At 45.0% G+C, this 9,918-nt stretch overlaps 1 pseudogene across 1 annotated transcript; it reads right to left on the bottom strand.

The window, feature by feature from the left end:
* Positions 1–1,009: 1,009 nt before the first annotated feature.
* LOC110505893 lies at positions 1,010–9,575 on the bottom strand (annotated as a pseudogene). Its single transcript, XR_005039569.1, has 2 exons — positions 8,916–9,575; positions 1,010–4,246 (listed from the first exon to the last, which is right to left on the bottom strand). The product of XR_005039569.1 is annotated as a type II iodothyronine deiodinase-like (transcript).
* Between the last annotated feature and the right edge of the window lie 343 nt (positions 9,576–9,918).

Below are 9,918 nucleotides of genomic sequence, written 5' to 3'. Positions count from 1 at the left end.
CCCTCTCTCTTTCTCATTGGTCTGTCTGGGTCTCTTGTATAAACCTACAGAACTAATTGCCCCCTTTTCGTTTCAAGCATCCTCACCTTCTATTCCCCGAAATCAGTACTCACTCACACACACACACACACACACACACACACACACACACACACACACACACACACACACACACACACACACACACACACACACACACACACACACACACACACATACACACACACACACCCTGGCAGTGCTGGGACTTTCCGAGGCGGAGATAGTTAGTGAATAATGTTATATTGCTCTACATTCACCGTGTACCGCTCTGAGGGCCCTTATCCAGACTACCACATCATCAGGTCCTATTTCACGCTAAAGCAATGGACCAGCTGAAAACATCCTCCTTCTGTTTCTTTCTCTACTTCTCATCCTCCAATCCCTCCATTCTCTCTCACCTTCTCCTCCCATTCCCCCTCTCCGTTCCTCACACTTTACCTCTCCTCATAGCCTCCTCTATATCTCTGCCTTTCCCTATAATATAACCTCCCCATGCTCCTCCTCTGCCACACCCCTCCTTCCTTCCTCCCTCTTTCCATTCCCTCCCTGGTGGGAAGTACTATTTTGTGCAGTAGTTGGCAGGTTCACTGGAGCACAAGTTCAGCCAGGAGTCTCGGCTTCATTTGAACCCTACAGCCCCTACAACCCTACAGACATATGTTATAATCTATCATAGAGAGCGTGTCCAAAGCTGTCGCATTTTAGGAGTCATTTCACCTATTTTATGTGTAAGGTTTTTTATTTATTTTTTCAAGGAGAGCTGTTCATAGGCACAAGCACTCACACAGGTACAGAAATAATGCTTCTGTTTAAACTCCCTGAACAGGTCTTTCCTTCTTTCAGTGTCTCTCTCTCTGTCTGTCTCTTTCGTTCTCTCTCTTTCTTTTGTTCCCTCTCTACTCTCTCTCCCTCCCTCGTGGTTATCTGGCCCCATCAGGACAGACACAGACAGAAATCACAAATCACAGAGTAGTAAATTCATCTTTATTTTTCTTTCCATCACTCCTCTCCTCTGGAGTTTATTAAACACAGCTCTACACAAATGGATAAAGAAAACGAATATTAGTTGATGGACCTCTCCTAGAGAGAGAGATTGTGTGCGAATGTTAGTTGGTTTGATGATGTTCAGACATGTTGGTTTGAGTCTACGTCAAGGAAGTGAGGTCTGTCATCCAACCAAAGACTGAGTCAGTTACCCCCCTTTAGTCAGTGGTTTTCATTCTCACACCAGCCCCGTCTCGACCCAAACCGACTGTCTGTGTGTCTGTTTTACCATGGACAACTGTCTGTGTGTCTGTTTTACCATGGACAACTGTCTGTGTGATCAACTAAAAACCTCTTCAGTCACTTCACACCATAAAACTGACACACACCCCTTTTGAAACACCTTCTTAAGTCATCTAGACACCACCTGTTCTTAGCCCGTCTCACCTGCTGTCCTTAGCCTTTCTCACTTCATGCCACACACCTCAGAACTCAGAGTTTCACAGAAGCTTCATAGCTAACGTGGCACTTTGTATATCTTGACAACTCAACCATGATAGCACCAATTGCAAAATCAATGTTTGATGTTCTACATGGGGTTTGAGTCTTGATTGTTGAGAGAAATGAAGTACCACGTTAGCCATAAAGCTTTCAGAAAACTCACCTTAGGTTTATGGAAACATGGCTATCTCCCTCAACCCATTACATCTTTGTACACCCCTGCCTCATCGCTAACACGAACCATCACCAACAGCAAACAGCCCCTGGGATTACAGCTAGCTATCTAGCGACGTAGCCTTGGTGCTGACTACAGTACACATACTGCCTCTGTTTCTTCATTCGGTGCTTTGCTCTTGGGTTTACTTTCCTCCATCTCTCATTGTCTGTTGGGTTAAAACGCCCATATGGAGGAGATGGACACAGAGCTAACGTCTATTTTCTAGGTGGTGGTGTAACATGAACGATGTGCTTGGAAGTGTCTGAGTCGAGATGGTTTAAAACAGTCTACTCTAGATGGTTTAAAACAGCCTACTCTAGATGGTTTAAAACAGTCTACTCTGGATGGTTGAAAACAGTCTACTCTGGATGGTTGAAAACAGTCTACTCTAGATGGTTGAAAACAGTCTACTCTAGATGGTTGAAAACAGTCTACTCTAGATGGTTTAAAACAGTCTACTCTAGATGGTTTAAAACAGTCTACTCTAGATGGTTTAAAACAGTCTACTCTAGATGGTTTAAAACAGTCTACTCTAGATGGTTTAAAACAGTCTACTCTAGATGGTTTAAAACAGCCTACTCTAGATGGTTTAAAACAGTCTACTCTGGATGGTTGAAAACAGTCTACTCTGGATGGTTGAAAACAGTCTACTCTAGATGGTTGAAAACAGTCTACTCTAGATGGTTGAAAACAGTCTACTCTAGATGGTTTAAAACAGTCTACTCTAGATGGTTTAAAACAGTCTACTCTAGATGGTTTAAAACAGTCTACTCTAGATGGTTTAAAACAGTCTACTCTAGATGGTTTAAAACAGTCTACTCTAGATGGTTTAAAACAGTCTACTCTAGATGGTTTAAAACAGTCTACTCTAGATGGTTTAAAACAGTCTACTCTAGATGGTTTAAAACAGCCTACTCTAGGTGGTTTAAACAGTCTGCTCTAGATGGTTTAAACAGTCTACTCTAGATGGGTTAAAACAGTATACTCTAGATGGGTTAAAACAGTCTACTCTAGGTGGTTAAAACAGTCTACTCTAGGTGGTTAAAACAGTCTACTCTAGGTGGTTTAAACAGTCTACTCTAGGTGGTTTAAACAGTCTACTCTAGGTGGTTTAAACAGTCTACTCTAGGTGGTTTAAACAGTCTACTCTAGATGGTTTAAAACAGTCTACTCTAGGTGGTTTAAACAGTCTACTCTAGGTGGTTTAAACAGTGGTATAACACCCCTTATATGATCGATTGTTTTCTTAAATAAAAAGCATTGCAAGTGCATCAACATACAAAACATTATCGTGGTGTAAAAACAAACATAACATTTAAAACTCCATAGAAATAAATTAATATAATTGTTTATATATATATATATGCATATATATATATATATACACATATTTGCGTATATATATATACATTTACATTTATATAGTTGGGCACTTGTGCTTTCTTCTCTGTGCAGTAATTTGGTTTTGGTTTTGAAAGGAGCCAGGTTAGAAGATAATGTGTACTGTAACTAGAAAACGTTTAGATTATTCGCAACTGGGGTTGGAGTTATTGATAAAGCGTGTCACGGGTCAACCTATTCAATTTCTTCTTTCAGTCAACTCACTGTCATAGGTAGCAGAGCATCAGTCCATGTTCTTAAGTCTATCTGTTCTATTGTGTTCCAGTCAAAAGGTTTTATGGAATGTTGGTCTCCTTCCAGAAAGGAAGTTCCAGAGATGTGGAACTTGGGAATTTTAGAACCTGTCACATGTTCTGTTCCCGAGCATTGCCTGTCATTCGTGGTCAGAACAGATCAGTTCTGAAAGCACCTCGCCTTCCTTTAATTCTCCCTTTATACGAAAATAAATATTCTGTCTTTCTCTTATCAGCCGTTCAGTTGTCACAGAACTCGTCCTCTCTGTCTGTCTGCCCCTTATCTCTTGCCATATCTCTGTTCCAGATACTGCCTCACATCCTTCAGGTTGTAGAAGAAGGGTCCTTTCCCACCCAGGTAGGCAATCTTCCTTCTCTGCACGATGCACACCCTCTCGTAGGACACGCCGTAGGCTACGTTAGCATTGTTGTCCATGCAGTCAGCCACCAGCTGGCACTGAGGCGGCAGGCTGAAGGCCTCAGTCAGTTTCATGGCAGCCACCACCCTCTCTTCCAGCGACCGGTGCTTCCTGACCTCGAAGGAGCATGGGCCCATGGTGGGCGCCACCCAGCCGTCTGAGGGGTGCGCCTCGTCGATGTAGACCAGCAGGAAGTCAGCCACGTTAGAGAACTCCTCCACCAGCAGCCGGAAGGCAGGCAGGTGGCTGATGAATGGGGGTCAGGTGGCCGAACCGAAGTTCACCACAAGAGGGCGCTCTGATGACTCGAAGTCCAGCAGGCGGCACTCGTCTCCAGGATGACGGGCCGTGGTGGCGGTCACACTGCTCCTCCGCCGGACGCCATGGTTACCACCGCTACCAGGAACCTTCACCACTTTGGAGTTGGGTGCCTCACTGCCAAGTTTCACCTACATGGGGAGAGAGAGGGGAGGAGAGGAGGGAGAGGAGGGAAGGAGGGTAGGAGAAGAGCGAGAGGAAGGAGGGGAGGGAGGGAGAGATAAAGAGAGGTTGGTTATCAGCTGGTCATCTTGAGCTGTACTGTCTTTCTGAAAGAAAAGAGAAGCTTGGTGTCGCCAGTCAATCAAGACACAATAATATACACACTACAGGTGGTTGGTGGCACCTTCATTGGATATCATGTATTATTGATGTGAATCACACTGCTGCTCTCTCATGTAGCTATTTGTGCCTTACGGATTGTGGTTGTGGTGGATGGCTGTTCACAAACGTATATATCATCGCCACTATGGCCAATTTATTGCCTTACCTCCTTTATCCTACCTCATTTGCACACACTGTATATAGACTTTTTCTACTGTATTATTGACTGTATGTTTGTTTTATTCCATGTGTAGCTCTGTGTTGTTGTATGTGTCGAATTGCTACGCTTTATTTTGGCCAGGTGCAGTTGCAAATGAGAACTTGTTCTCAACTAGCTTACCTGGTTAAATGAAGCTGAAATAAATAAAAATAAAATATGTGTATTTTATACCAATAATGGTTGAATTGAATAATTGTAAGCTGCCTATCAATTGTTGTTTTCGTCGACCAGTGGATAGCCAGGGCTCCTGCAACAGCTGCATCGTGTGGATCCCAGTCTGTGGAACAGAAGTCTGGTGGCTTTCTCCCTTCTATACTCCTCTCTGGTATTATGCTCCATACTGTCAACAAAGAGTTTATATAAGAAGGCCACGGGTTGGGGCTTTCATTGCTCAATCTAATTCATGCTAAATACATTTTCTTTCTCCATAGGCCTAATGGACACAAGGTCAAACTTGCGCTCTTTGGTAGACTTAAACAGCTGAAAATTATCGAGATATCAAAGTGTCATCAACAAAAACGTAAACAATAAGCCTATGGCAAGCAATGGTAGCAATGAGCCCAATCAGTCCTCCATGACAACAAGATCATAAACAACTGAGTTGGCTCTGGTCAGCTCGGGAATTCAATCTTGAAACCTTCCAGGTTACTAGTCCAACAATCTAAGCACTAGGCTACGCTGCCGCCCCAAAGAAATTATTATTACTGAGTTTGGGAAATCAAAACAATTACATTACCGACTACAATTTTGGACAGGTAATGTAGTAACTGTAACAGATTACATTTAGAAAGTAACCTACCTAGCCCTGTGTGTGTGTGTGTGTGTGTGTGTGTGTGTGTGTGTGTGTGTGTGTGTGTGTGTGTGTGTGTGTGTGTGTGTGTGTGTGTGTGTGTGTGTGTGTGTGTGTGTGTGTGTGTGTGTGTGTGTGTGTGTGTGTGTGTGTGTGTGTGTGATGGAGCTGTCATCAAGGCAAAGTGTGAGTATTATGAAGTATCTCAAATATAAAATATATTTAGGTTACTACATGATTGCATATATGTCATTTCATAGTTTTGATGTCTTCACTACTATTCTACAGTATAGAAAATAGTAAAAATAAAGAAAAACCCTGGAATGAGTAGGTGTGCCCAAACTTTTGACTAGTCCTGTCCATCACAGAAGACTGAAATATGCCAAAACCGTTTGACATAGAAACACTGAACAACAGAAGCAGGGACTGAACGACAGAGGCAACGACAGAGGCAGGGACTGAACGACAGAGGCAGGGACTGAACAGCAGAGGCAGGGACTGAACGACAGAGGCAGGGACTGAACGACAGAGGCAGGGACTGAACGACAGAGGCAGGGACTGAACGACAGAGGCAGGGACTGAACGACAGAGACAGGGACTGAACAACAGAGACAGGGACTGAACGACAGAGACAGGGACTGAACGACAGAGACAGGGACTGAACGACAGAGGCAGGGACTGAACGACAGGAGCAGGGACTGAACGACAGAGACAAGGACTGAACGACAAAGGCAGGGCGAGGGGAAGAGAGGGGGCATGAGAGAGTGAAAGAGAACAAGAGAGGATGAAGCGATAGAGAGAGTGTGATAAGGTGACAAGGACACAACTGAGGATCAGACTCTCAACAAGGGGACAGAGAGGGGAGAGGCAGGGGTTTCCTCTACCAAATTACCCCAAACTAGACCAACAAGGGGACAGAGAGGGGAGAAGCAGGGGTTTCCTCTACCAAATTACCCCAAACTAGACCAACAAGGGGACAGAGAGGGGAGAGGCAGGGGTTTCCTCTACCAAATTACCACAAACTAGACCAACAAGGGGACAGAGAGGGGAGAGGCAGGGGAGTCCTCTACCAAATTACCCCAAACTAGACCAACAAGGGGACAGAGAGGGGAGAAGCAGGGGATTCCTCTACCAAATTACCCCAAACTAAACCAACAAGGGGACAGAGAGGGGAGAGGCAGGGGTTTCCTCTACCAAATTACCCCAAACTAGACAAACAAGGGGACAGAGAGGGGAGAGGCAGGGGTTTCCTCTACCAAATTACCCCAAACTAGACCAACAAGGGGACAGAGAGGGGAGAAGCAGGGGTTTCCTCTACCAAATTACCCCAAACTAGACCAACAAGGGGACAGAGAGGGGAGAGGCAGGGGTTTCCTCTACCAAATTACCCCAAACTAGACCAACAAGGGGACAGAGAGGGGAGAAGCAGGGGTTTCCTCTACCAAATTAACCCAAACTAGACCAACACGGGGACAGAGGGGAGAGGCAGGGGTTTCCTCTACCAAATTACCACAAACTAGACCAACAAGGGGACAGAGAGGGGAGAGGCAGGGGAGTCCTCTACCAAATTACCCAAAACTAGACCAACAAGGGGACAGAGAGGGTAGAGGCAGGGGAGTCCTCTACCAAATTACCCCAAACTAGACCAACAAGGGGACAGAGAGGGGAGAGGCAGGGGAGTCCTCTACCAAATTACCCCAAACTAGACCAACAAGAGGACAGAGAGGGGAGAAGCAGGGGATTCCTCTACCAAATTACCCCAAACTAGACCAACAAGAGGACAGAGAGGGGAGAAGCAGGGGATTCCTCTACCAAATTACCCCAAACTAGACCAACAAGGGGACAGAGAGGGGAGAGGCAGGGGAGTCCTCTACCAAATTACCCCAAACTAGACCAACAAGAGGACAGAGAGGGGAGAGGCAGGGGTTTCCTCTACCAAATTACCCCAAACTAGACCAACAAGGGGACAGAGAGGGGAGAGGCAGGGGAGTCCTCTACCAAATTACCCCAAACTAGACCAACAAGGGGACAGAGAGGGGAGAAGCAGGGGAGTCCTCTACCAAATTACCCCAAACTAGACCAACAAGAGGACAGAGAGGGGAGAAGCAGGGGATTCCTCTACCAAATTACCCCAAACTAGACCAACAAGGGGACAGAGAGGGGAGAGGCAGGGGAGACCTCTACCAAATTACTCCAAACTAGACCAACAAGGGGACAGAGAGGGGAGAAGCAGGGGATTCCTCTACCAAATTACCCCAAACTAGACCAACCACATTCTTTAGTGACGAGCGTCGTGCACGTGTTTCATTCACCTCCTATAAGCCATTCACATCCATTCTGTACATGTTCTTATCTGTCAAAATGCCTGTAGAAGTAAGATGATCTGTGTAAGTGCCCACCTGTCTAACTGTCTACATGTCTACCTGTCTACCTGTCTACATGTCTACCTGTCTACCTGTCTACCTGTCTACATGTCTACCTGTCTACCTGTCTACATGGTGTCTGGCTGGCACTGACACACTGGTCTCTGTTTGGTTTGGGAGTTAAAATGTAACATTTAGGAGAAGCCAGACCTCTGAACTTCTGAGTAACAGAGGGGTGAATGGCCCTCATGGTTTTGACTGTCTGGGGACCAAAGTTCATCACGTTTTAGATCAGATAACCTACATTTTGAATTTGATATTAAAGTTCAACATTTAAAGGAGAGGACATGGGCTCAGATGACCAGATAAGAAGAATTCAGTGATGCAGATGTATAACTGTCCTTTTAAAATGAAGGACTGACCTTCTAAAAACGATACAGTGCTTTTGAAAGGTTAAGATTAACAGAGAAGTATGCCTATAACCGTTGAGATAATTGTATGCTGACGCATACCAACTTTTCCAGGTGATGCCACTCGGACACTTTTAGAGGACACTATTTCGCTAGTCTTACACAAGAGTAAAATAATCTGTGAATATGTCCATGAGAGATTACTATCATATTGGAACATTGCCCAATACCTGTGGGCCTGTTGAACACAGTTATACCCACAATACAAGTTGCTACAACTCACAGTATAAACACAAACTCGAGCCTCAGTGTAGCCTGCAGTGTTAACATACCATGGTTCATTACCTGTTTGTATGCGTCCAGCAGACAGCTGTTTATACGACAGTATGCCATGGTTCATTACCTGTTTGTATGCGTCCAGCAGAATGCTGTTTATACGACAGTATGACATGGTTCATTACCTGTTTGTATGCGTCCAGCAGAATGCTGTTTATATGACAGTATGCCATGGTTCATTACCTGTTTGTATGCGTCCAGCAGAATGCTGTTTATATGACAGTATGCCATGGTTCATTACCTGTTTGTATGCGTCCAGCAGAATGCTGTTTATATGACAGTATGACATGGTTCATTACCTGTTTGTATGCGTCCAGCAGAATGCTGTTTATACGACAGTATGACATGGTTCATTACCTGTTTGTATGCGTCCAGCAGAAAGCTGTTCCATATGGAACGGAGCCCTGCCGAGGTCAGCATGCGCTGCCACTCTCCCCCGCCGCCGCCAGGGCAGCTCAGCAACGACACCACACGCTTCACCAGCACCACCGAGTCGTAGAGCGCGAGGAACAGGCAGTTGGAGAAGAAACCCGGCAGGATCTGGAGGGTGACCAGCAGGTCCACGCTGGCAGCGCCCATTTGTTTAGGCTTCTGTCCCCGGACTAGACCGATGATGCGTCTCGGTTTTAGCTGCTTTCCAAGGACATGCCGTGAAGACAGGTGCTCCTCTGCTGTTCCCCGCTCACTGTCTGACACTGTCAAACACTAAATATGTCTCTGTCCCCTCTCTCGAAGGTGCAAGGTCTTTATGCTACTGCTCGCATTTCAACGGAGTGCGCTCTGATTTGACTTGGAGCGCACAAATTAATTGTCACCCGGGATAAAAAAGAGGCAAGAGAGGGCTCAGCTCAAGGAGCGTATTCGAGGGTTGTGCGCTGCGCTCCGCTGGTGCCAAAAGTTGTATCTAGCTGGCTTTGTAATTGCTTGTGTGCTCCAACGAGTTAGCCCTCTCGGCTGTAAATCTTTTTATACCGTAAATTATTCGCCTCGGTGATAGAGCTCCAGGCGTATCTTGTTGTAAGATCATGACGTCAGACCGAGTGCTACCCCCTCTCGTTGGCTATAGCGCTTCTCCGTAATATAACGCATGGAAACGGAGAAGGGTGGCCAACCCTACAAGGAACTTTATAAATGTATGTGAAAATACAAAATACAGTACAACGTGGTTAACAAAAAAAATTTTAATCATAAAAAGTAACAAAGATTAAAAACAATTCATTTCTAGACTAAATTAAATTAAGATAGACCAAAAAAAATACCAGTAAAATGCATGTGCAGTTTTGTTATTTTTTTTTTTTTAATTCGCAACCCCTTTCATAAGTCCTATTCAATAAAATATGAAACCACTAAAACAACCATT

The sequence above is a fragment of the Oncorhynchus mykiss genome, chromosome 25, assembly GCF_013265735.2.
Source record: "Oncorhynchus mykiss isolate Arlee chromosome 25, USDA_OmykA_1.1, whole genome shotgun sequence".
NCBI lineage: Eukaryota > Metazoa > Chordata > Actinopteri > Salmoniformes > Salmonidae > Oncorhynchus > Oncorhynchus mykiss.
This window is presented reverse-complemented; position numbering and strand designations above follow the sequence as displayed.